The following is a 26853-nucleotide window of genomic DNA, read 5'->3' as shown; positions in this document are numbered from 1 at the left end:
ATTTCCTTAGTGGATACTACTTACAAGGGGCGACAGCCGAAAGCAGAAGAAGATGAAACGCGAGGAAAATGCGGAAAGAAAAGGTCCGTATTTTCCCGCATAAGCTCGCCTAGATTTTCTCGAAGGATGATTTCGCCGCCGGAAAAGCCTATTAGAATTTTCTAGGCCTGCATCAAGAACTGAAAATCCAGCCTAGCGAATCGCAATATCCAGCAACAAAGAACAGTCGTTGAATGAAATTTCGGAAATTCCTTTCCCTTTCCCTTTTTCATAATCCATTTTATATTTGTAATCGATAATTATTTTGTTATTAAACCAACGGCAAGGATGTCTCTCTAAGTGCGGAACATCGATTTTCTCGCAAGTACTCTGCCCCTCCCCGTCCTCGGTTGAGTTATGACAGAGAAAGTTTTTCGAGATCGCTCTGCCTAGAGTTTCGGCGAGAGGGAAGAGAAATTCTCCTCGCGTCCCTCCGCGGGACGCCAAGTTCGCAGGAAATCTCGCCGTGGAGTTCGACTGGAAAGAAATATTAGACACGATTTCGCGAACGCTTCGCGATTTGTCGGCGTTACGAACAATTTTGAAATTCCGACGCGCATGACGCTAATTTATCAACGATGCCGGTCTGTCGCTAATTAATAATCGACTGCATGTTGTCAAAGTGCAATCTCTCTCTTTCCCCCTTCCCTTTCTCTCTCTCTCTCTCTCTCTCTCTCCCTCTCTCTCCCTTTCGTTCATCGATCATTGTGCAACCACATAAATTACGCTACGCCGCAATACGTAATTTTATCCCATGCAAAATTGTTACGTCACTCGAGCAATATCATTTTCAGGGATTTTGTGAGATTACAATGGCGATACACACAGGAGCGTGAACGGCGCGACGCTGTCTGCGCTGCTCAGGTAAAACTCTGAGAGTACCAGGTGTTACTTGGACCCGGCCGCGTGACCCAGGAAATATATAAATTATCTCCCAGGATTTTCAGGAACACCCCAAGGTGAAAATTTACGAGCAAATTAATCGTAATATCGGCAGCCGGCGACTTTTTCTGACAAAACCGCTGAAAATCTTTTTCCCCGCAATCGGAATAACGATGTGTAATAAAATGTCATTCGTGACCCTTGAAAGAAGCACACCAATGCTAATATTACAGTGGATTGTTAAACTTTAATGACAAAAGAAAAATTGGTGAAATATATAGTATAATATAATAATATAATACTCGGTTCATTTGTAAAAAATGGCAAACACATGTCGAATTAGTGTATTTTAAACCAGTGCCTTTTAAACCACCTGCAAGATAAATGGAAAAGAAAGAAAAAAAAACAAAAAGCAACACACTAGCGGCTTATCCTCAGATTATCTTTCTTCCGAACATTTGTGAAACAGATGTATTCTTAGAAAATTTCTTGCACGTTTCACGCTTTTAACAAAAAAAATAGTTTGTTCTAACTAATTGATATTTTCTAAAATCTTCTAAAAGAAAAAAAAAAGAAAATTCGTTCTGTATTTTCAAGACAAGTTCTTTGGCACGTTTGTGGAAACTGAAATAATATATTGTTGACATATTCCATTCCTGCGTGAGCTACTTCAGAAATGATCCGTCATTTTTGATATTTTTATTATTAAGAGAAACACTATTACAAAAATCATTAATATAAAACATTTCTTAACATAATTAATACGTAATTAACATGTATAATACAATCCCCTTTTTCTTTCACTTCAATAAATATTATAAAATATATATCTTATAACTATATAATAAATTTGAGAACACGGGTGATCGGTGAGTGACGCAGCATAAATCAAAATTAGCGCTGCATGGAATGTGCTTTGCATTTAGCAAATCAAGTGTGAAACGTAAGGTAATTATCACGTGACAAGATTTATCATCAGTTGGAGAGAAGAATCGTGGAGGAAGCGAATCAAATCGATTTGTCACGTTAAAGTGTACACTAAAGACAGTCGAATTAAAGTGTGAGCAATGTGTGCAACCCACTTTGCTATAATAACACAAAAGACTTGTAATGTCTTTTTCCTTTTTAAATTTATCGATCTGCAATCTAATTATCATATAATTTTTTATTGCGGTATTGCATGCTGCTCAGTTTTCTTGTAATTCGCAAAATATAATGTCTCTTAATATACGCGACATCGCGGGAGTACAAGCGTATTACCGATCCTATTTGCGAATTCAATGCGGCGTGTTAATTTTCGTAACAGAGCTGAATGCTCGGGCAAAGTCGATTTTGCGGTTTCTATAAAATCAATAGCGAGGACGTAATAATAGCGGATTCTTCCACGAGACGAGACAGTCTCTATTGGGTTTTCAATAGGGCTGGCGCGATCAAAGGACTCTCACGCGCCCCTCTTTTCCCGAAACAGGACTGTATGGCACGGGGAGAGGCGCCATAGATGCCCCTTGGCGCCTCCCGCTTTTCATACCGTCGATAGGCGGCCATAAGTGCATTCACCGTGCAAATCGGGTTGCCTTGAGAGTGCAACAATACGCAACAGGTGAAGCAGAGATCGGTACGCATTCGGTAACAGACGGAGCTCCATTCAAGGAAAGAATTCCAAGCAAAAATTGTGTCAATCGGTCGGCCAAATAGTTGGAAAATTCGATGAAAGGGCTGTAATTCAGAAATAACGAGCAAACCCATTTTATAACTTGAAGATTTTATGTATCTTCTAATAATATATAAAAGGATGATTTTCAGAGACAAATAAATGTTAATTAATAATAATCGTACAATTTAATTATCTATTAATAGATAAAAAAATTCTTTAAAAGATTCAGAAATATCTTACTGATTAAAATTTTAATCAGTAAGATATTTTCGAATCTTTTAAAGAATTTTTTTTTTTTTTAAATTTATAAATTAGAGAATTTACCAGAACTAATTATTGAAAATACATCGATGAATCAAAAGCTTTGTCAAAAGGAAAAGTCGCATCGGAAAAAATCAAGCTTGAAATCGTCGGACTACAGTCTCCGTCTTTGCGTGCACCCTTCATTTCTCATGTGGACGCGTCGTGGTTCGAGGCAATCTTTGATCCTCATTTCATTCAATGACGAAATCAGTTATTTCCAGAAATTTAATTCGTGTGGCAACGACGCGGCATGAAAATTCGCTTCGCATCGTGGTATCCCTTTGCGTATTTTCGGACACACGTTTTAAGTATGATAATTTATGTGGAGGCCGGCGCGAGCATTCATAGTCCGCGTCACGCACGAATTCAGTCTCGATTCTTCGTGTATCTCGTGTGACACGAATGACATGAAAAGAATGGAGCAGCGCTGCGTTTAAATATGTATCTTTGTAAAGAAACGAATAATCGATTACACAAGAAACTCATAATTTATTAATAAAAAAATCAGATCTTTAATGACGGCAATGCGGACAGAATATATTTTTAAAATCTTTAAAGCGTTACGGGCGTGTTTACACGTTCAGCAAATAACGCACTGCAAATGTTACAGACGTGTTGTTAACACAACTGTTGATTTCGACATCGCATGCGTTATGTCTGTGTTTACGCGTCTGGTGTTTGTTTCTTGGATGCTATCTGAATAAAAAGAATTTTATTGCGAGCACGTGTCATTTTCGAAGCAATTAGAAATACAAAAAAAAACAAATTAAAAAATTGATGAGCCAAATTATAAATTAATATAAATGCATTGTAGATTATAATGCATTCATGGACAACGTAGAAACGCGGAATAAATTCTTAAAAAATTTTAACAATACACAAAACAATACAAAATTTTATAAATAATGCATTTAAAAATTAACCCTTTGCGATCAGATTGCGCTCACTAATAGTTACCTTACTGGTTGCAGCCATTCTGAAACGCGGTGCGCACACATAGTTAAAGATTGTTCCATAAAATTAATAAAACATGAAAAGATCTTGGTGAAATAAGAGATAAGAGTAGAGACAAAATTTATGTGAGCCGCAACAAAAAGAGCTTTGACGAATTCAGCTCGTCACCATCCAGTGACGGTAAAATATTCTCTATCTAACTCGCTGTTTCTGGCCGCAAAGGCTTAAAATACGTTCGCATATGCGCAAATAAATTAGAAAAAAACGAGATCTCATCCATAGAGTTCGCCCACGTGAACTTCATGTTACTCTATTTCTTGGAATTTATTCCATTATGTTTAATACACATATTTGAAATGGAAATGAGATAGTGAGTAAATTAAATTTTATGCGTAATTACTGAAAGACAAAATCTATGTGAATCTGACATATAATTTAAAATTTTTTTCATACACGAAGAAAATTTTATATGAAAAATTACTATGATACGGCAGTAGCCGCGGACCATGAGAGGAATTATAAGTTTAAATACTATGGTCATTATGCGAAAAACATAGTAAAAATTTTGATAATTCCCTCATGGTCCGCGGCTACTGTGCCGTACATAGTAATTTTTTATGTAAAGTTATCTCCATGTACCAATGAGAAACTACTTTCAACTAATAAGAAAATATTTTTAGATTAGGAAAGATTTTTTTCAGGAGCTTGTTTTTCATTCGGATGAAAAAGATCGCGATCTCGTATCGGCGAGACAGGATCGACGATATATCGTGCAACGAATACAGGATGCGTCCACAAAGGCCAAATTAAACGGTTCCGTCGGCATTCAACCCTTTCGACCTAGTACAGCCGCGACCCTCTCTGCGAACTGCGCGCGTACTAGCATTATCTGTCCATCGGAGTTCCTCCCTCTCGCCCTTTTTCGTTTCCCTCTCAAAACCGCTCTCCCTTGGCGTATATCAGCCTCAAATCAAGATGAATAAATATAGAGTGCCGCTTCTCTTTATTGACCTATCCACACACATGGCTTTGCGTCTAAGAACAAAGTTCTGGGGGGGGGGGGGGGTATTTTACATTCAAATTCGTATGACTTATTAAGTAAAGCATGGCATATTATTTTGCACTCATCTTTTCGTAATAAAGTATTAAAAATATAAGGCTTATATTTTTGGCAATAGCAAGAGCTTTAAGAATGCGACGGAATTCTCCGTGATATAATCCTATGCCGATAAACGAAAACGCGATATGAATCTCTGCGCGATAAGTAGACCGAGAGGAGCCACAGGCGGATCTGATCTGTCAGGCCGATTAACCTTGAAAAACGCGTACGCGCCCGTAATAACCGCACAAAGGCATGCACGAGCGAGAGAGAGGGAAATCAGCGCGGACTTCCCTGAGAAAGATAAAGGACCAGGAGCGAGGGTGAGCGAGACGTTCCGGATACGGCGTGTTCTCGACGCTTCACCTTCCTTCGCAGAAGCGAGTCCTCTTACCTGATCCCTGTGATCCCACCCTCAACCTTACACTCGCTCGTGTCCACGATTCAGCTTTCCTATGAGAAAAATCTGCATTGAGTCGAAGGCGAATGAATGAGAGAGGCGGTCCAAGGAAGCTCTTTTGTACAAATTTTAGTTTTACAAGCTGTTCGGAATACGACGGATATGGAGACGGGAATCTCCGATAATGAGGGGACCTAGAGATTTGTGCTGCTACACCTACAGCTACCTGAATCCTCCCTGATTCCTCAGAGGAACCTCTACTCCTCGCATTCTGACCTCTCGTACCTGCAGAAGGAGAATACATTGCTTTTCAGCTTTCTCACGGCAATTTTAGGGTGTCCCGTCGTGACATATATATGTCACGTGAAGTAGTAAATATGACCGTAAAAGTATAAAATTTCGGCATGAACCATCTCGTATTTTACTGTATATTTATAACTCGGACACGAAATTTCTAGTTTGTTCTAGAATAGGACAGTTTTGTTCCAGAAGGACTCCGAAGAAATGTTAAACGCAACGCAGATATATGACATTTAAAAAAAAAAAAAAAAAAAATCGAAATATTTATCACTGTAACTTTCTAAATTTCTAAATGACACATTTATACAAATACACCGCTTAGTATATTTGCAGCGTTTTTTTAAGTACAAAATGGAAAAGTGTAAAAGATTATTCTTAGCAATTATAATATCTATTATGATGTTATCAACGTCATCGACGAGTTATATGTCTTATAGTATTACGAGTTACTTCGTCAAATGCAAATTCACAGAGAGGAATACAGCGCGATAGCAATTATTCATCGGGGAAGAAGTAGTAATCAGAACCAGTAGTGTGTATAGTTTGCTCGATTCACCGATGTCTCATCCTTTCTTCGTCGCCTTCGCTAGTAGACATCATCGAAACGGATAAGAAGAGGCTTCCTCTTTGCCGTGCCGTCGTCCCCAAGAGGACGACGAAGGAAGTCGATGGACCAGAGGGAAGATGAGCGCAAAGGTCGCGGAAAGTGCATCGTCACGTGCCTCTATTAGAGACCCGTAGAAAGAGACTTTTTGCTCGCGTTCCTCCTGCATAGCTACCATTCGACACTCTCTCACGTTATCGCGTCGTCGTTCCTCTATCCGTCTTCGCTAGCCTCGCACGTCTTCTCTGCTCCTTCGATACGTTATATAATATTTTCATACAATTCGATCATCGGACGCGTCACTATCCGTGATGTACAGACTTGAGAGGAAAAAATTCGAAAAATCCCAACAGAATTTTAAAAGGCAAAAGTCAGATTTGTCAAATAGTCTATAAGAAAAATGCTCGAAAAGAATGTAGCAATATTATTCTGGCGATAGCAAGTTATCTTTTTAAAAGTAATATCAACGGAGTGTATATTTTATGTAAAATTTAGACAAAAAATATCCATACAAATTTTGTTGTAAAAAGATGAAATGTCGATTATATGTTTAATGGAATTCAATTTTTAAGTATGCAAAAGCTTATTTTTATTTTTATTTGTTGAACACCTAAGAAAAGAAAACCCAGGCTATTTCATAGAGAGGGAAAGAGCTGCGAAATATTTTCGCCGTGCTATTTTCCCCTTTGCACTTTCCCTAATCGTAAAGGAATCCCCGTCTACTTGGATACAGAAGGAGAAGAAATATTTTTATTGAAACGAGAGACTGACATGCGAGGGTCCTTCGATTCCGCGCAAGCGGAATCCATTGCAGGATCATGTTTGAAAATCCTGAATGACTTCTTGTGACAAATTTGCGTAAGAATCTATAAAAATTTCAATCGCAATAGCGCTGGAATAAAAATTATTTTTTGATAATTCTATCTTTTTTATTGCAACTGAAAGTATAGTAATCAATAAAATGTAGTGCTATATAATGATAATTAGCCCTTGTCGGCCACAGTCAGAAATTAAAGTCCGATTACATTTGTGTATAGATCAAGCAAATCGTATCGTGCTTCCTCCTTATTTAATCAAGTATTTTTGTCAAATTAAACAATTAGATCATTCTTGTCAACTTTTATAGATTTAAAACTATATATTTATATACCTACATTATATAATAATTGTCTACATTAACATAAATAATCATAATTAAGACTCCTGGTCCCGTAGCCGTAAACTCCGCGTTGACAGTGGCGACATAATTGTGGTAGGAATAAAAACCTAGTCGAATTTACCTAGTCGATTTATTGTATAAGTAAATAGTGTAACAGTTTGACCTAATCAATTGATACGATAAAAGTAAATTACTGAATAACATACAAAATGCTAATTTATAATTCAAAAATTTGTTTACAAAAAAATAAACGCGATAAATACAGAATATATATAGCTTAGTACCGTTACCGACATGTCCATATGACAGAAATTCTCATGCAGCGTCTTAGGTGGAGAATCGATGAACTATTAGACGTGAAAAAATGACATGTTGACTACCCAATTTATTCTTGCGTGCCATTTCGTTAATATTCGTTAAATGTTAGTGCTGTGATATGTGACGTGTTCATGAAACCTGTAAAATTATCCGCGAAAACTAAGATTAGCAGAGAAAGCCCAACGTAGAAGCAGTATTTTCTACTCATACAGACAGCTGTCAACCGTGTGTTTTCTCGCATAATTAGGCTTCGCTTCACGGTTGATTTAACGATTGTTTATAACCTGTCAAGGAAAAAGCATAGTTTTCGGACAATTTTACAGGTGTCTTAAAGCGATCTAGAGTGTTACTTTGTTAAATTATCATTTTATTTAGAAATGGCACGCAAGAATTCTCGGCGTGTCATTTCTCGCTTCTGACGTCACGAATCTAATATGGCTGCGGTGACTACCCAGGAGCCTTAATCGAAAAAACTTGAGTAGTACAATTTAAAGATCAATTCTCAGCTGAAATTCCTGCGAAATTACACATGTGTTTTCGTTTCTACTTCCGGGCTTTCTTGAAAGAGATGGAAGATCGACGGTGCGCCGACGAGAGGGACGTTACGCGATCACAAGCGCGTCTGGGAAGGCGCGTGTAATTATGTGCGAGAGGAGATAGAGTAACGCGTCGGGCATTCCAGCAGCCAGCCACCGGAGTCAGAATCCACCCTCGCCGGCTGGCCCGTAGCTGAACTGAATAGCCGGCTAATGAACGCCGAAGCCTCCGGTCTGTCAGTCCGGCACATCCAGCGCGCCCGAGAACGATCGTCGACCGAAAATGAGACTGACGCGCGATACCGAGAGTCGCGCGTTCGAACGGCGTTTGGATTAAATGTTTCGCGATCAGACTCTCTCGCAAGAAACGATAACAAAGCACACTGTCATTATGCATCATTTAAACTCGAGTGCGAAATCGTGCCAGCAGCTTTTATCTTATAATTTTATAGAATTATGTAAAAGAAATAAGAAATATAAGTTTTTTAAAAACAAATAATTGAAAACTTTGGCTTCATTTCAAAAATTGAAAAAAATTGTGTCAAAAGTATACGCACCAACACACATTTCTACGTCATTTTAATCGCAACAAGATTAAATTTCTCAATGGACTACTTTGTGTTGACAGAAACAGAGTTTCCGTGAGACTCTTCTCGGAGAATCGCGCGAAACGGAACCAGCCGCGCAACATTTGTCGTTCGACAAATTGATGAGAGCGAAGGAATTGGACAACGTTAGAGGGCAGAAAAGATACCGGGCGCCGACAATTGGAGCAACGGCGGATGACTCGATATCGCAACGGCAGGCAGCGGTACGCCACTTCAGGGCGGATCTGGTTGGTCAATCAGCGGCGCATTGTACGTAACGAACCTCCGCACTCGCCGGAGTTTAATGCCCGTACGTGGACCTTGATGCGGACATGTGTGCGCGTGGGTTATTAAATATGACGAGAAGAGGGGGGGACGCAGTGGGGGAGAAAACGGGGTCGGAGTTCTCGGCTTCCTGAACGTTCGACGTGCTGCTACGCCGACGCGATTGCCCGAGATTGCCACTGTAACAAAGATTATGTCTTCATGGTCGCCAGTATCGAATTGAGTGCAAAGTATAAATACGCATGTGAATGCATTTAAGTCCTTGACAAGTAACAAGTATAAGAGTATCATTATTATTGTCCTAAATTTTTCATATTTATAAAGATTAAATTCGGGTGATAATTTTTAAAAATTTGCTATCAGGGATTTGAAGCGATAAAATGTTCACAGATAAAGTTTTTGTACACAAAAAGTATAATATTTATATGTAAATAACGCAAATTGCTTATAGGAAAAGGATTAAACCGCTCCGCAACCCTCGCTGAAAATTAATCGGAAACGCGGAGCGGAGAATCGGCAATTCGACGTCAGATACAGAGCAGGCAGGAGACCTAGGCACGAGCCAATCGGCGTGGCGCGATAATCGATGTTGCCGCACGACGTTAAGCGGGCATCGAGTGGGCTGGCGGACCCCCGTCGCACCGCGGAAGCGAAGACGTCGACGGCGGCGACGGCGACGTCATCCAGCGCGCGGTGTCGCGCACCCTGTTTTCCCCCGAGGGTGGCGAGGCGGCGGCAGCGAACGGTGATGTCGGGGGGTGGCACGGGATCCCGGGGGTTTGGGTAACCAACTCGTGAAATTCAATTACCGAGTCCGCGGGGGTGGCTCTTGCTTAGAAACGTGCGAGAGAGGGTGGCCGAAAGGGGGTGGCGTCGTCGACGGGATGGAAGGAACCGTGGAGGGACGGGGGGAGGGGTGGTTGACGCAGGAGGGAGGATTTGAGTGACAGCCGAGAACGAGAACGGGACGCCCGGCCTAACTCTCTCGCCTATCTAACGTCGAATCTTGTTCTCTCTCTTCTCTTCCGGCTGCCTTTCTCTTTCCCCCGTCTCTCTATCCGCCGACTATCGTCCCCTTTCTCCTTTCGGCCCGAGAGGAACTACCAGGGGGAGATAGCAAAATTGAAATTGTACCTACCGATCGTTTCGATATCGCGCTGGCGACGACATTGTTTCGATTCAGGGATCGGATACCGATCTATTATTCAAAAGTTAAAAATTATGCACAGATAGCATTTGACGCAAAATTATATCGTATGTAAGACCGAATAAATTATCATATTATAAAATATATAAAAATCGTTTTATTTAAAATAATTAACAAAAAAATTCTTTAAATGAAACAATACAGAAAAAAAAACCAGGCAAACGAGTTCCAGAAAATTGCTTTCGTCGCATTCGTTACACAAAGACTAAATAGACGATTATTGTAAGCTCTATCGCCGTTTCAGTCCAATTCATCGACTCGTGCGGCTCTCGTAGGATTTGCGAGAACGAACGCATTCTGTGTATGGAAGAAGAGCACCGCGGAGCGATAGGGGTACCAGAGGGGGAGCAGACAACCATAAATAACGGTACACGTCACGCGGCCATAATTCGTCTTCGGTCGGTCGACACCTCGAGGGCCTCCGGCCTTCCCCCTTTTAAAATTATTATCGCTCGAGAGCATAAGAGCAACGGAAAGGAGACCGCCCGCAAGCAGAAAATCCCAAAATCAACGAATTGGCGAGAGAAAGGACCCAAGGTTTATAATACATGTGCATAGACCTATAAAGTTGTTAAGCCAGATATTGCCTAAAAGAACCATCTTAGATATTCCTCATACATAAAATTTAATAATGTATGTATATAAATAATATATTAACTAAATTTATACCATAGCAAAAATAGTATCCAATTATCGTAATAATAATAAACATAAAAATATAATAATGTAAATGTGCATAATACACAATACTAAAAACAGTACTTATATACATTTGTTTATCAAACAATTTTAACACTTCTAGTGAAAAATTCTCTTGTTAGTTCTTACAAAATTTTTATCCGGTTCTGAAAAGAGGACAGGCAAAAAGAGAGATAGAGATAGAGAGAGAGAGAGAGAGACAGGGGAGCGAATACAAACAGCTTCCCCTTCGATATTCGCGCCCGTGAAAAATCAGTGCGGTTCATTAAATTCCGAGAGAATGTCAGAATGCCGACGAATCCACCCCCGCGGAGTCCGTGGCACTCATCCATCGTGTTTCTCGGCATCCTGATAAATATTTATGAATGCGGAAGAGCCACGCGGTCGAGGCTGAAGGCTATATCGGCGTTTCCGTCTATGTTTGGCGTTATGTCCGTCGCGTTTGATGTGAGGCCTATGATGATATCAATATTGAAGCTATATGTATGAGAATCTCTTATTCGTGCAGCTTCCTTTTTAATAAATTAAATATTGTTGCCTATATCATCATTTTTCCATAATATTAATTATAATAATAATATAATATAATAAACTATTAATATCAAACATTAAATATTATAATATTGGAAGATTATGCTTGTGACAAAAAAATATCAAAGTATACTACTATTATAAAGCGATTGGTTTAATAAATTTATTCTAAAAAGCACAGCCCGAGCGCAATTCCGCGCAAGATTAAACTTGAAAACTCTTAAGAGATGCAATTTTTCTCCGGCGACAATCGATAGCGTAACGGAGGCAGCACCTCCCTCGGCTCGTCGAAAGAACGATTTTTATCAGACGATTTTGCCACGGTCGAAAGTCGTTAGGCAGATGGCGATAAATCGGAGCACACCGGCCCCCTCCCATACTTCTTCCACCCTCCCGCGAGACTTTGCAAACAAATGTGCCGGCGTCGTGCATTTAGACGTCTTTGTGACATTATCGGCGCAGCTTCCATCCCTCGCAACTCCCCGGGCTTACCCTCCCGCGCTTCTCTCGCGATCTAACCGCTTACCGCTCTTATTCGCGCCGTTATATCGAACGATCTTGAGTTCACAATGGAAAGTGTATATCCATGTGTAACTAATTTGTCATATGTAACCACCTATTACAGAGAACGTATATAGAATATTTTGTAACACGGCATATCTATTTAGCGATAACAATTATCGTATGTGTGTTTAATCCCAGATAGCTAAATGTTCTTGCAAAATTTATGCAAAATTATTTCCCGTTAGCAATCATAGTTAATGACTAATTGCGAAGAAATACGATATTTTTTCTCTACAATCTCGCGCAACATCATGAGATTCTCCGTTTAAGAGAGGAGGTATCGTAACGGAGGAACGTGCATAAATTTGGCTCATAGCTCGGCCGATGGTGCTCGAGAGCGTTTCAAGTGGGCCTCTTGGTAACGGCGAGCACTTATTCGCCCGCTCGCTCGCCAATCCAAATGAATTGGATAATTTGATCAGCTCGTTGCTGGCCCTTTGTTGCCTCCTGGGAACTTTGAATGGTCCGGTCGGCCGCCGGCCGTCTTTTTCTACCTTCCCGCTCGCCCCTTTTCTCTCTTTCTTCCCGACCGATCGCCCCCGTCGCCTCTCTCCTTACTCGCGCGTATCTCCTTCAATTCTTCTATTCTACCTCTCCTTGATTCACTCACGTCGTCGTTCCGTCGCTGCTTGATATCGCGGACACGGCAGAGATCACTCATCGCAAACGCTAAATAAAGAAAGTGCAATTAGGATCGCGCGGTTCGAAACACTCGATTGATTATCAAAAAAATTATCAAGAAAAAAAAGAGAGATTTTCAATCTCTCTTTAATATTATATTTTGCAAACAGCGTTATGAAATAATAATTGGAAATTATAATTATCGTCGCGAGAGATATTTACTGCCTAACGAGATGTTTTCTGCTTTTCACAATATCTTTCATAGAATTAAATCTCTCTTATGTTTCGCGGATAAATATTTGTCTGTCTCGGACTCACCGCGATAATACTGAATAGGCAGCGCTTCCATTTCAGGGCGCATTCGGACGGTGAATCCGAGAGATCTCGAGAAGGTCGACCTATTTCACAGGGGAAAAAAAGTGTGCCCGAGTCTCTTGAACTACATTCACAATGTGGAGTCACGAGAAATGATTTTCTTGGTGTTATATCCCGTGTTCTTTCCTACCGATCTTAGCGGTATCCCATCCCAAAGCCAAAATATCATTTGAACTGCTGGCTGCATGCGCTTCTTCCGTGCTTGTTCCGGCGTCCTCGACGCTTTTGTGTCCTCAACTGCACGGAAACGCGCCCGAAAAGGATAAGATTGTGGCTAGATTTCAGTTCGCGACAGACAGGCGGGAGAAATTCATTAAAATGGTCCGAGCGCAATAATGCCGTGATTACGGTTGAAAAATTAAAAAAAAGGGAAGAGCGGGCGCAGAGCGAGAGGGAGAGAGAGAGAGAGAGAGAGAGAGAGAGAGAGAGAGAGAGAGAGAGAGAGAGAGAGAGAGAAGGATCTCGCATCTAGCCGGAAAGAAAGAAGTCTCTTAACAGTGCTCGGTAGACGGAGATGATTAAAGTAAGTTCTACGCAAACTGCATCGTCTTGCCTGCAACTTTATCGTAATGTTCTGTCTCGTCGCAAAATTCCTCACAATGCTTCGAGTTAATTTAAGGATATTTCCAAGTTTTGCGTGTATTAATTGCGCGGATAAACAAAAATATTGTTAACAATTTGTATTTAATCTGGTCGATGGTAATCGTTAAATGCTTAAAGATAAGAATTAATATGAAAAGGATTGAATGTAAGGGAGAAATAAAAGGTCGCTCACCTGCTCTTCGAGTGAGATGCAGACGCATTTTGCGACTACTCGTCAGCAAGTTTCGTGTCATCAAATTGCAGACTTTCGCATGCAGCCACGCAAGCACTGAGCGTGCGAGTCTGTAGGCAGATAGTACCTGCAAAGGTGCAGACTTATATATCGTTGTCCTGGCGCAGCTCGCGGCCATACTGCCTCCGTTTGACGCCCGGCGGAGTCGAGATCCGCGACGCGGGGAGAAGGCGGTGGCAGGAATGATTAATTACGGGGGAGTGACGAGCAAAGCAACGGAGTGGGACCAAACGAAAAGCGACGATGGAACGAGCACGGTGAACGTCCCTCGCGAGTTGTAGAAACTTGGCCAGTTAGAGCGGTTTGCGAGCCTTTATCGTCGATTCTTGCGTTCAATTTTAATATATAATTTGAATTTATCATGTGCCTAGAGTATCGGAACGCACAACAGCAGTGCGCAAAATCACTGTCGCTAATTATAGTTGTCTGTCAACGGTGTATCAAGTTTGAGCGAACGCGATTAATTGTAACTTGAAATTTAAATCTCGTCTACGCATAAATGGTTTACACGCGAAAGATTCCATTGAATAGCTTCTATTTGGAACGTCTGTTAATTATATGCGCGACCGGAATATCGAAATAACAGAAGCTCATTAGGCGGCAGCGGGTCCATTTTTGGCTGCGGGATCGATGCTGGTTCGCCCCCCCGTAAAAGCTGCGCTCAGGATCAAAGCGCTTCCGTTGGATCGTCAAATCCGGGTGGAATGGAAAGCAAGGGATCACACATGTGCGAACGTCGGCAAAAGGACAGATCTGCGTAGCGGAAGGGAAAAGCGCTCGGTATTTTCAAACACGGTCAAACATATTACGCCGGCCGGTTGTCCGATAATGTATTTCTGATTGCTATAGATGCACGTTTCCTACTAGAGAATCTCCATAGAAATCCCAGGACGGATATTAGGTCTTTTCTTCACATGAAATATTCATTAGAATAATGAAACTTCTTGTATCTGCGTCGCATTGATGTCTCATGCCGATTTTTATATCGGCTCTTTGTATAATTCATATTATTAATGTAATTACAAGAACTTGCAATGTTTAAAAACAAACATTAAAATGGAAAATAATCCTTAATCACTTGCACTGACGGTTATACTGCATTTATTTTTCACTCTCCGATAATAATAACGCAAAATGAGAAAAATTAAGAACACTGCAATAAAAAAAAAGTCAAAGGCAAAGCCGAAGATATTCGTGGAGTAGCGTTCAACCTTGTATCGGATCGATTGGTGTCAGAATAAACTCTCTCTCGATTGGATCTCACGCGGGAAGACTGATACGCGTGCAACGACGAACACATGTACGTATACATACACTGACACACACACTGACACACACACACACACACACACACACACACACACACACACACACAGAGGCGGAGGTATCAAAGTGCGCCAGAGGGAAGATCGGGACCGGGAGACGGCAGGATGGATGGCTGGAAGCGTATCAAATTATCGGTTATTAATAACGCCGTCTGATCCCCCATTCGCCGTTTTACGCAGGAACAGTCGCCCATACCCGAGTCTCGCAAGATCGAAGATCCTCACCTCGGCTCGCAATGACTCGATTAATAATGCCTCGTCGACGATAGCGCTTAATATGTATCCGGTCTAGAGATCGGTACCTATATACACGCGTGGAGCTACGAACCCAACGTTTAACTGCGTCGCTGCAGCGAGTCACGTAAGCACGCTTTGATTTGCCGACAACGCGCCTTCGAAAGTCGTAAATATTTCGCGACCCAAAAAGAAAATCAATCTTTATCGATAAACAGAATTTTGCAAGTTATTTGTTGTAAGTTTAACAAAAAAATAGTTTAAATTTAACTGTTGTGCATTTAATTGTATAAAATTAATTGTATATTTAATAAACAAATTTTGTATGATAAATTTAATAGAAATAAATAATTAATAAAATTTTAATTATAATATTAGAAAAGAATCGACAGAAATGTGTCTGAATAGATACTTAAAGGCGTTCACGGGCAAACGTCTTATCCAAAATAGACCAGCAAAATAGATCAGTTTTACTCACTCTTTCGGCGTCCTCCCGAAGTTGCCGCGATTCGAAGCACCTGCAAGAACAAGAAAAATCCAAGATCAGTACCTGTCTTTTCTGCTTCTTAACACGTATGTTCGTGAAAATAGCGAGAATAAATGAGCAGTATGGTATCGATTAAGCGTCGTCACGACGACGGCTTTCGTCGAGGATTATGACGTCGTCAGTGCCCTATTCGCGGAAGTGAAACGACCGAGCTCGCTCGCCCGCCCTTCTTACGTAATCCGTCTGTTAAAATATCAATCTCAACGTTTCGCTCTTTGCACAGGGTGCCGCGCGGGGACGAGCGAGGAAGTCGAGCCGCCTGCCTGTACAGATCGGGGACAGGCGACCCCGGCTCTTCTCTTCGTCTGGACGAGGTCATCAAAGATGCAGCAGCAATCAGCGAAGCTAGTCGAGCGAACGAGCTCGAGCAGAGGACCGCGTACCCGAGGGATGCGCGCAGATTTTCTTTGAGCGTTTAAATTGATCCCCCTTCTGGAAAAAAAAATTGCCCGCCGGTGAACAGCCCTTTCGATGAGAGAGAGAAAGAGCCAAGCGGAGGTGTCGACTGACTGCTGCAGTCTCGGGCGCGTGTACAGTGTCAGATTGAATTCGGGAAATCGGCTTATCGATGGAACAGCTTCAATCTTTTTATGGTTCGCAAATGGATGGTATATTTTTCTCGCGCAAACTCATTTTATTAATTTCGGGTATTCGTAACGCGTAACGAATATCGAAAAATGGAATGTGTTTTTTTTAAGCAATAGAGATGCTTCAGCGGCAAATTCAAACTCAAAAAATTACATACAATCAATATTAATAGCGGAACGAGCTGGTGTGCTTCTCTCAGTGCGTCACGGCGAAGGTATTCGCTTTGTTCATTTTATCACACCCTTCGTTTCGCAGAACTTAGCAAAGACACGACGTCTCTGAATCATATCCGCGCGAATGACAGCAGGACGCGCGCGATCGGCTTTCCGCACGAGAGCCCGCTGCGATTTGCGCGTCCCTTAATAAATCCGCCCGGAAGTTCACTCGCGGGGAAAGAGATCAAAGTCCTCCTCGCGCTGATCCTTAACGGGCAACGAGGCATGCGACGAGGTCGTCGTTGAAATCACTGCCGAGCTACTCCCTCGCGGCCACCCCCGCCCCGCGCGGGAGAATCCAGGGGTGCATGCTCGTCCCGTGTGAGCCGCAGGGGGGCGGACTCTATTAAAAATGCAATATTCTCGTTAATCCACGCCGGTATGTGGCGCCGGCTAATTAGCGAGTGCGAAGGACAGAGAAGCACGCGCGCGTACGCGCTCAACCAACGTTGTCATGCAAATACCCCATGGTGAGCGGCTACGGGACGTCATACGCGACGCGTATATGCGCACGCACAGGTATATAGAAAGATAGAGAGAGAGAGAGAGAGAGAGAGAGAGAGAGAGCGGATGCATACATATACGCGTATGTATGGCCGCATTTATACGGTCGAGAATATATATATACAGTCTGTCAAACAAGAGCGTCGTCTGCATATCTGAAAGAAAAATTATTATTTTTCAAAAATTGATAGATTAATTTAAAGTGTACTAAAAACACTATTACGCATTTACTTAGTAAGTCGTCCAGTCTCCATTATTATCGAGAATTCGCTGGCATCGTCTTGGCATACTTTCTGTAAGATTTTCTGCATATTGTTGGGGTAATGACCGCCAAATAATTCGGATATGGCAACACAATTGTTTTAACGTGAACACACGCTTTCCTTGAAGCTTTTTCTTAATAATGGCCCACACATTTTCAATTGGATTCGCATCAGGCGACTGCGCAGGCCAATCCAAAGTCTGAATACCATTTTCGGCTTTCCATGCAGTACACAACCTACTGCGATGTTTCAGATCATTATCCTCTTGTAGTATCCACGATTCATTATCTGATCCAAACCATTTCTCAGCAGACTTTAATAATGCTCGCCGATAGATTTCGAGCATCTTTTCAGCATTTAGATTATAAGTAAATAAGTGTAAAGAACCAAAACCGTAGAAACTGAAGCATCCCCAAACGTGAACCTTAATTGGATGTTTAACAGTGCGCTGTAAAGGCGATTTTCCCGGAAAAGACCATGCGTGTTTGGCAGGAACCCATGTGTAAAAAGACGCTTCGTCAGTAAAAATTATATTGGTCCAATCACGATTTAAATTTTGCGTAGCCCATAAACGTCGCTTTTCGACATGCTCTGGTTTGAGGAAAGGTTTCAGTATCGTGCTACGCCAAGAGATGTTCGCCTCATGTAATCGGTTTTTTAGAGTCATTATACTTATGTTTACTTTCTTTTTGGCCAATAACTTTTGTCCTTGTCGCAATGTCAACAGAGGATTTTGCTGAAATAATTCTAAAATGACTTTATCTTCTTTTTTTGACGTCCCTCGCGTTTTTCCTCTCTCGGGCAAATCGTCAACATTTTTTAATTCTTTGTATCGTATTACCCACTTCCGTACAAAGTCTTCTGACTTATGCATATATTTTGCAGCAGCTTTATAAGTCATTTTAGGTCCTTTACTGTGAGTACACAAGAACACTGCCTCAAAACGTTTAACATACGACGCACTCATTTTATAAATCACGTATTTTTATCACAATGGAAAATAATACTGGCGTTTTTATAATAAAGCGTAGTAGTCTTCCCCCTTCCTTAACGAATACCATAATAGTGAAGCCCTCTAGCAATTTTTTCTTAAAATAATCTAGCCGACGCTCTTGTTTGACAGACTGTATATATATATATATATATGTGTGTGTGTATATATATATATATCTATATATATATATATATATAGCGGGTGGATGCGGAGGGGTGAAGCTATATCAATAAGCATCGAACGGCCACGAAGGACGGCAGGGAGCTGTTGATTAAGGGGTGAGTACAATGAGGAGATATCCTCGGAGAAGGGAATGCGTCTGCGATGGATCCGCATGAGGGGGCTCCCACCCACGTTCGTCTCTCCTTCAACACCTCTCCCCTCGCCCCGCCGCCTTCGCCCATTGCGAATGTGCGCGCGCGTTCTGCGTCTCTTCCTGTGTCTCTCCTCGATCTCATCTCCGGCGCAAGCGACAGAGACCGCGTTAGACGCCGATTACCGCCGATCCTGGATCGCACAATGGTCTCGTCTCTGTCATCGAGCGATGACTGGGTCACCTTGTCGCGTCACAAGTGGATCCCGTAATAAAGTCGGCTAGCTCGGAGTACGACACGACGTTCCGGGAGGGCGAGAGTTTCTCTCGTTGGCATGCGGAGTAATTACAAGTTTGCGAAATGGGTCGCGGATTTAAAATAACAACATAAACTAATGTACCGCGAGAGATTATCACGGGCGAGTAGACGAGTATAATAACGCCGGTGGGAGTTTAACGTGATAACGTGAAAGAATCGAATTTAACTTTTTGCGTTCATCGCCCATTAATAAAATCGATATTCAACATTATTAATTATTATATTATTATTAATAAATCCGAAACAATTTAGCTTTTCTCGAAGCCGTTTTCAGAATTTACGCGAGTGCATATTTCACGTTACATTTTTCGCAATTTTTTCCCCCGGACATTTGAACGTAACGCCGGATTCGGCGGTCGGCCAGCACCGGGCTGAGCGCGCCGAGCATGCTGAAATTAATATAGAGTAATGAAAATTGGTTATCGGTCCGAAGCGGCTGCGCGTCCTGCAGACCGAATGGTGTTACCAGCACTGGAGCGCGTAATATCGCATTGAAGATAGGTCGGATGACGGGCACGGGGCTCGGCACTCGGGTGCAAGGGAAGCGGACTACACTGACACAAAGCGCCCGTAATCCGTTTATCTTCTCTCCGGGCACTCCGCGCCCACGTGTTACGCTTCGCGTTATTCGAGAGAGGCGGCCTGCCTACTCCTCCCTCTCCTCCCTCTCCCCTCCCCCTCCCTCCCGCGCTCTCGCCGACACTCGTTATTTCATGACGAACCGAGCGACCGGCGGTTCCTTTACCGTCGAAGAATCGCTGATAGGATCGAAGGCGAGATTACGTTCCGAAAATGCCGACGCGTACGAACGCGAGCATAAATTCCGCTTGCGTCACATAATCGATAGCGGAAGCGGAGAGAAATAATTTTTTCACCAGCAGTTTCAAGCACAATCGTGAACTCCAAACACAACTTGAATACTTGATATCATCAAATATACGTGATATCGGCAATTATGTGCATTTGTATAATCGTGAAATATATATCAAAATCAAGCACAAATATTATAAGGGCTGTTTCGATGACATGCAAGAAAATATTACGCTGCTAAATCGCGGGAAAGGAGAAACGTGTCGCGCTCATAAATCTGGAGGAAGAGCGTGCTCGCCGACGCGCGTCATTGGCTGACAGATTTCTTCGCGGCGTCACACAGTTCCTCGATGCGCTCGCTTCTCCGAGCTGTTTCCTTTAGAAAGATCCACGAGTCGGACGAGCCATGGCGACAGTATTCCCTTTGAGTAATGACGCCCGGGCCTCGGCGCAGGAATGCCGCACGGAGGAGGGCCCCTTTCATCGGCCGTTTCATTGGCTTCGAAGCTCTACACGGCCCTTCTCGCTTTCTTCTTCCGTCTCGTCTCCAGTTCGTAGACGTTTAAATGTGAAAACGGCTTAACGAATGACGCTGACGTCGCCGTCGTCGCCGCTGCCGCCGTCGTATCGTCGCCGCCGCCGTTTTGTCTCCATATCGTAAAACACATTTGTCTCGTGCCCGGATGCTAGACGGTTTGGAATCCCACTGGACTCTTCTCCTCCTGCATATCGTATATATTACAAATCACTTCTGTTTTTCTTCTGCCATCCTTCCGATCCTTTTCCCTCCTACATAAACTTGCACTTCTCTCTTCTTTCATCCAAATCCAATCCCGGTAGGATTCGACCTGACGCGGACCGCTGAAAGACGCGACAAAAGGCTCCCTGATATATTACGCTTATTAGCGCCGAGTCGCATCGAATATCCTGTCGAAATATCATTAAAAAGCCCGTGGAAACGTCATGAAACGGCGCAAGCGTCTGACTCGGTTTATCGAGGGTGAAACTGGTTCGAGAGTTCGGAAAGAGCACCCTAAAACTGGTCGAGAGCCGGCACCATCCGCATTCACTTCGCGGAGAAACAACCGTCGTGTTCGCGCATTCCATTTAATATTTTTCGAATGGAGCGTTCTATATGCTGCATTTTTAATTGGATGATTGAATCGTTGTTTTGTCCACTGCAAAATGCTGTTATTCGATCCTGAATCCCGTGCCTCACAGCGAAGGCAAAAGATTTCGCAATATTTTGATCATAATTCAATTTCAAATGCATTTTGTCAAATAAAAATTTCAGCATTTAATTGCCAGTATATTAAACGTGAAAAACTAGGAAGGCGCCGAATAATATCTCTAAGTTGGCCAAATAATTTATCAAGAAAGTTTGAGAAAATTATTCAGCTACATTTTTTGCGTGTACATAACGTGCAAAAATAAAAAGTGTAATCTCTGCTTTCCGGTCGTGGAACCGCGAGTTTTCTCATGACGATAGAGAAAACCGGGTATTCTGCTTCACCTGTCCTTTCCGCCTGCATTTTGTTTCGCGTCTCGTAATTTTCGCGTGCACGCGCAAACGCATAAAGCATATCCGGCTCATTAACAACACAAAGTCGACGGAGATTAAGCAAACGCTCGGCCGCTATCGCCTTTCTTCACAGCGCTTTCCATCGTCTGCCTCTCTCGTTTCCGTCTCTCTCTCTCTCGCTCTCACATGCTCTCTCTCTCTCTCTCTCTCTCTCTCTCTCTCTCTCTCCATGCGTTCTAGGCTTCTTCTTCATCTTTGTCGATTCGCTTAGTGCGCCTCTGCGAAAACGCCGGATAATCCTTGCCGCACAGTCGCCACATTGTGTGACCCGCCACGCGACGCTGTATTATTTATACCAGCTCGCATAATAATATCACGGATAATTTTAATGCACAATCTCTGGCCACGGAGCTTAACAAGGTCACGTCATAAAAATTGCGTCACAGAAGTTATATAAAAAAATTCCATATAATTAAAAACGCAACCAATTTAAACTCTTGTTTTTTTATACACAATTGATCATTTGAGTTGAAAAGAATTGTTGAATTGATGAAAATTGTGTCGGAAACGTGTTGAACCGACATAAAGATGTTAGTTAAATCCGCTAAAAAATAATATGCGACAGTGAGACTGCGAAAAAGACTGAAAGCCCGAAGAGTGGAAGGAGAGAGATAAAGAAGGAAAAAGCTCCATGAGACGAGATTCGAGTTTCCAAAGCTGATGGCTAAGCTAAGCGGAGCTAATCTCATCCGACACTTCGCTTCGTACGTGGGTGGCGGTTATATTTGTTTCGCGGCATGGTGCTGTTATAGAGGGCTAAGAATGACGGTTCAGATCAAATCGGCGGCCTTTTTGATGTCCTTCTTTTTTCAAGGACTATCTCTTTTCCATCATCCGTTCGCTGTTTTCGTTTCGCTTTCTTTGTCACCGGATCGACTCTCGGTGGGTGATTTTGCTAATAAGCGAGTGCTAAGCTTTAAGAGGCACGATTTTTCCGTGAAAACTAATCTTTCCAGGAAAATCTAATCCCGAAAAAAAATTGTCAAAAAGGATTACGGTCTCAATGTGCATGTTTAAAAGTTGTCATATCCTAGCTTCCTAAAAGCTAAAATAAACATTATCCCAATTTGCGGAGACTTAAATTAATGTATCAGTGTCAGAAAACCAACTAAGATACATGGTTGACGGCATGCTAAATACACAAAAAAAAAAAAAAAAAAAAAACTTAAAATGTTTCTTAGATAAATCGTGTCTAACTTTTCAATCGCCTTGCAATGCAGATTATGAATGAACATGATATCTTGAATTTCTCAAATAGATGAATAATCTGCGATCGGTAAATCCCAGAAAACCGCGGGAAGGAGAAGTTTATCGAGCGTGGGCCGTGAACCGTGGCCGGTCCTCCTACGCACAGGATCACGCATGCGTCGGGCCTCCCTTAAAACAATACGTCGACCAATCTGGATGGTAAGGGGCTCCTGTTTCATTGGCTCACTCTCCCTCGCACTAATCTTTCTTTCGATGCATCCACCATTCTCGCCTATTCTCCGTTATAAACTTCGTCCATCTTCTTTCGAGTACCATATGATTTCAAACTTTATATCAATTTCATCCTTGTCATAATAAAGTCATCAATTATAAGCAATAATTAACGTAGCAATAATAAATATTGCAATTACAAATATTAAAATGTATCGAACTGCGTCTTATTCGGTTTAAGACAATCTTGGTGAACAAAGTAGCGAAATATAAATCTGTAAAATGTGATAAAAGTTATTTAAATTTCCCGTCTCGTTGTGTTTTTTTATTATTTAACGTCAAAAACATGATGGTATAAAACGCGACGACGCTTCGTTCTGTTCGAGGAAATGAAAAACAGATCGATGCCTTTCGAGCCGAACGATGAATTTTAATTTCTTCCCCTTTGCTCAGAATACGCACAAACAACGGCCTTTGTTACGCTGGTAATCGAGGGTCATTGATCGCCGGCTGTGATGTTAGATCTGAAAAATTAGCAAGTGTTCCCGTTCCCGTGCATATTGTTTCATTGATGCAGAAAAGAATCACACACAATAGTTCTGCAAAGGTTGTAAAAAATGTAGAATCAATATTTTTTCCTATTTTATATTCTAATATCAAATTAGCGTGTACACCTGGTGAATTAATTTTACTTCCACTTATCAATTTAATTACTTAGATATTTTCTTAATGAGATATTAATTTCAATAGTTTGTATATATTTTACACTCCACGTGATTCCCGAACTCACACCCAGTAAAGTATGTAAAATAAAGTATTCTTAAAGTATGAAAAAAGACAAAGTCCCAGACGAGAGACCCCGCTGCGAAACGAAATGTTTTACCGAAGGTAATGGTCGTGCAGGAAGTGAGATGACGCGTGACCCCAGACGGACGCATTAGACGCACTTCCGGCGGTGCGACGCTCGGCGCCCTCGTTCGTCCGCTAAATCCGGTTCTGTCTCGCTTGCACCCCCGTACCATTGAGAATCCTAATGCATTGTTCTCACGAGTAAATGCCAAAGAGTTATTCATTGCGACGGTATCATATCCAGGATCAAATCATTCGCGCAATTCGCATCGCTCTCGATGTAGGATTAATTCCGTTTTGGAAAATGAGTCTGCAATACTAAATGTTACAATCAAGAGAGACCACTACGATCTAAATACAATGTAGAAAGTTGAAAAATGCATCGTGGATCGCAAAAGAAGCGTTTATCTCGTTATTATACGTTCGGCGTGTAAAATTCAAAATCGAGCATTCTGAAAAATTGCAAAATCCGTTGCACGCTACATTCCAGAAACAGAAGCGGTTTATCTCCGTTGAAATTCTTACTCGAAACGCTTTGTTCGACAAGTAGCTGCAGGCACCGGTATCGGAAAGACGGATGCGCGGCGTACAGCGCGATCGATCCTCTCTCTTCCTCGATTTCCTCTCTCCTTCCCGCCTTGCGCCGCCTCATTTCTCCCACGGCAGAGGAAATGAAATCCCGTCCGGGACGCGATTCGCGCGACGTTTGTCCCGTTATTAGATCAGCGTTACTTCGCGCTTCATCTCGAGAGTGCTCTGCGGCCGTCGAATACGTCTTTCGCGTTTGAAAGCGCTGATACTTCCTCCCCGCGCCTCCCCTCGTTGATACTTCCTACGCGAATCGCGTCCGTGCCTCGTGCAATCAGCGAAAAAGTAACGCCAGCAGGTACGACGCTGTGATTTACGAAATATCCCCAGCTCCCATGCGTCTCAGCGACTCAAGTATAACGCACAAAGTAAATTTTCGGCGAATCAATCGTTGGTTGTTGTACGTAAAGAATCTCGATAAATATGAGTAATGTGATATAAAGTTTGAAATATAAATCATAACGCGTTATCTCCCGCTCAAAGTTAATTGGAATTAACAATTCGTTTGTCTAATAACATCGCCGTATTACACGTATGCACTGCCGATCAATAAAGCGCGGCGATGCAGTTTTATTTCTCGTTGGCAGAATGTGCCGAGCGATAATTATTTCAAAAAGAATTTTTCCGATACTTTGGATAAACTCGCAGTTATATGTCCATTATCGTACGCTCCGATCACCGGGGCGCATTCATCGTTTATCTGTTAAGCCATATATACGATAGACTTTGTTGCTTCTCTTCTTCTATGAGAGAGGAAATGAAATTCTATTCGCGTCGTGTGCTACAGCCGACTTTGTCTCGTTATTACATCAACGTTACATCGACTCGCGAGATGAGAATATGTCTCGTGGTCATGCAACGCGTCTTCCATACATCTACGTGTTATAATAGTCTGCAATAATTAGAATAAAAATTACGGAACATAATATCGTTTTTACATAATATTGATAAAAATATCATTTTCATGCATACTCCATGAAGCTAATATTTACTGACAGCGCGAATAATTAGCGCGCGAAAGAGCAATTTATCATTCACAAAAATTGGGGCATTTCTATGCAATTTTGTGAAATAAATTATAATTTTCTGCAGCATCGCTCGTTTCATAATATTTTGATTCGCGAAACTCTGTTTAGATGAATGTTACAATCTGTCCTAATAACGAATTATGGTGGTGCTCGATTCAATCGTTTCGCCGGAACGATCAAAGCCCGAAAAATCACTCTCGTCGTTCCGCCGATAGGAATCCGCGAGAACGAGGGCTCATGCTGCTCGCTCGCGCGGCCAACGCGCATTTACCACCTGCACCGACTCGAATTAAAAAGTTCGTTCTCCCGCGAAACCGTAAATAATGCCTTCTGACAGGCGGAGCCGAATGTCGATGAATAACGAGGCGCGGAACCTTCGACTTTCGATTCTTCTCTTTTTCCAACCAAGCGCGCGGCTCGCGAGCGCACGTCAGTCCGGACCACACACACGCATCGGCTATCGCAGCTCGATGTATGTGTGCGCGCACGAACTCTCTCGCACGCGCGCGCCGATACATACGTACGCACACATATGTATGAGCGTTCGTATGGGTGGCTCGTACGTTTCGAAAACAAAGCTCGCGCCTGGCGAGAGAGAGCTCCTCCGCTCTCGGCGACGAGATCGATGCATCGATACCGGAAACGGCGCGATACACGACGAAAAAAAAAGGCAGAGAAACTTGCCGCTGTGTCTGCGGATATCTATGTGTGTGTGTGTGTGTGTATACACCATGGTGGTGAGAACTACGTATATACGTCCGACGTACACGCGTCATGAATATTTGAGGAGATACGCCTTCTCACCCCGTGAGCGCGCGTCCTACGTCGCGTTTTCCGCCGCGATGGACGTCGTCTGATTTTTTTTTTTTTCTTTTTTTCTCCACACATTGGATCTGTTCTTCCGCTTGCGTGCGACCGCTAATCGAAAATATGTATCTCCAATGAGAAAAAGTAAAAACACGGCGGTCGAAAAGTAAAAGTTGTCATTTTTTAAGTACGATCGTGTCGACGACATTGGTAGCGTAAACAGCACATCTCGCGTGCTGCATTTCATTCCCGCATCTCGTTATACGCTCGGTGTTGACAATTTTTATGACGTATAAGTGTTGAAAATAATAAAAGAGAATGACGACGAGACGAGATTCGCGACGTCGGCACGCTGAAACAGCATCATCCGCGAGAGAGGGAAGGAACGTGAGGAAGTCGGAGAGAAAGAGAGTCGTATACTGGAAGTATAATGACGAAACCCTCTCCTAATTCCCCGAGAAGCCGCGTCTCTTTCTCGCCGCGAATCTTCGCGCAGGGGAAGAGAGACGAACGGAA

The 26853-nt window shown here is 42.4% G+C and overlaps 1 protein-coding gene across 8 annotated transcripts in view; it reads right to left on the bottom strand.

Moving 5' to 3' along the window:
- Positions 1 to 26853, bottom strand: part of SoxN (SoxNeuro) — a 278527-nt gene that overhangs the window by 117586 nt on the left and 134088 nt on the right. For all 8 annotated transcript variants that reach the window (XR_010888067.1, XR_001100531.2, XR_001100532.2 and 5 more), the window contains one exon: positions 15990 to 16029. The gene's annotated coding sequence lies outside the window, so the exon portion shown is untranslated. The remainder of the gene's footprint in view (positions 1 to 15989; positions 16030 to 26853) is intronic.

The sequence above is a fragment of the Linepithema humile genome, chromosome 1 (genome assembly GCF_040581485.1).
Source record: "Linepithema humile isolate Giens D197 chromosome 1, Lhum_UNIL_v1.0, whole genome shotgun sequence".
NCBI lineage: Eukaryota > Metazoa > Arthropoda > Insecta > Hymenoptera > Formicidae > Linepithema > Linepithema humile.
The sequence above is the reverse complement of the archived record's forward strand: the minus strand, read 5'-3'. Positions and strand labels throughout refer to the sequence as shown.